The sequence below is a fragment of the Propithecus coquereli genome, unplaced genomic scaffold (genome assembly GCF_000956105.1).
Source record: "Propithecus coquereli isolate 6110/MARCELLA unplaced genomic scaffold, Pcoq_1.0 Scaffold146, whole genome shotgun sequence".
Classification (NCBI taxonomy): domain Eukaryota; kingdom Metazoa; phylum Chordata; class Mammalia; order Primates; family Indriidae; genus Propithecus; species Propithecus coquereli.
Window position 1 is genome coordinate 506,523 of NW_012138969.1, and position 1,774 is coordinate 508,296.

Sequence of the window (1,774 nt, forward strand, 5' to 3'; positions counted from 1 at the left end):
CTTTTAATGTCCAAGATCTCTGTTCTCTTAATGTTTTATTTTTCATAGTACCTGCTCTTTTCGGTCGTATATACGGCATTCTTTTCTCTCCAAGGATGTTGAAATTACAGTTCCTTTGAAGTTTTCTCTTTCTCCTTGCATTATCTCCAGTGAAATCATGGAGACTTCAAAGGAGAGTTTCTTTATTCCTGGTTTGTCCTGTGGTCTCTCTTGAATAGTGGAAGCTTTCTTCAAATATGTGATGGAGAGTGCAATGAAGGCTTCAATTTTCCCCACTCCCCATTTCAACCCACTGCCATGTGACTTTGCAGTTCCTCTCATTAAAGAGGCAGAATCTGTTTCTGAACTCTTGAATCTGGGCCATTCTTATGACTTCCTTTGGCCAATAAAATTTAATAGACATAACTATGTGCCGATTCTGAACCTAGGCCTCAAGAAACCTTGCTTGCATATTTCTGCTTGTGCTCTCTCTTGCACCTTCATCACCCCCAAAAACCATGCCCAGGTGTGAAGCAGAGCCCAGTTGCCCCTGCTATTCAAGCTAGGTCTGCCCTAGACCAGCCAGGGCCAGCCAACCCCCAGACATAAGAGCAACTCCAGCCAAGACCAAGCATAGAGCAACAGAGCAAGCCACACTAGACAAGAGAGCAATAAATGTTCCTTAAGTATGTCCCTGAGATTTTGTGGTTGTTTGTTACACAGTATTATCAGGGCAATAGGCAGCTGATAAGGTAGGTGGTTATGCTTATGAAATATTATAAAAACCCCTGAAGGGTCTTAAAAGGGGAAGAATATGATTTATTTGCATTTTGGACAAGCAACTCTGGCTACAATATGTAGGTCCTCTTGAAAGTAGAATCTCTTGTGAGAGACGATGAATGCCTGAACGAAGGCAACATCAGCGAGGATGGTAGGGAGAAGACAAATACTAGAAATGCCAAAGAGGTAGATACTATAGCATATGGTAACTGGGTGGCCGTGGAAGGAGAGGGAGAGGAAAGATTCTGGTATGTTTCTCAGATATGGGGTTTTGAGGCCATGAAATGAACTAAAACTAGGTTCAGGGAGGAAATATATTAAGTTCAGTTGTGCTATACTGAATTTGAATCCCTATGGGACATTCTGGTAGAATGTTGGTAGTCAGTTTTCTGTATAGGTCTAGGGGTCGGGGCGCAGCTCAGGTTTTGTGACAGCAGTACTAATTTCGGAAACCACAGTATATGGATGGTAAACAGAGCTGTGAGTTTGGATGAAATCACCCAGGGGTGGGGTATTTATTAAGAAGAGAGCCAAAGACAGAAGACTGGGTGTAAACAATGTTTAAGGTGCTTGCTGAGAATGGAGGGACAGCAAAGTGGAGGGATATGGAGGGTATTGAGGAATACAAGGAGAATCAGGTATCTGGAAGCCAGAGGGACATTTTAGAAAGAGAAGAACTAATGGTGTCTATTTGGTGTGAGCTGTACCTCTCCCATTAACAATACATGTCTATCAAAATTTTACAGCCAGAAAGGGATTTAAAGATCAAGAACTCAACATTGCAGCGACATCTACAAAGTTATTTTTCAAACTAGATAAATAATTTTGTACAGGTTGGCCCCTGTGAATCTGACAGCAAAGTGGAAAGTTACAATATTTCTGAATTTAGTTAAAAGAATCATTTCAAAAACTATAGAATCACTTTTAAGTCCCATGAAATGTAAGAGAGAGAAGGAGAATTATTCTCAACATCCATAATAAATTCTTTTTTTTTCTCATTTCAGGTGGCTTTCTC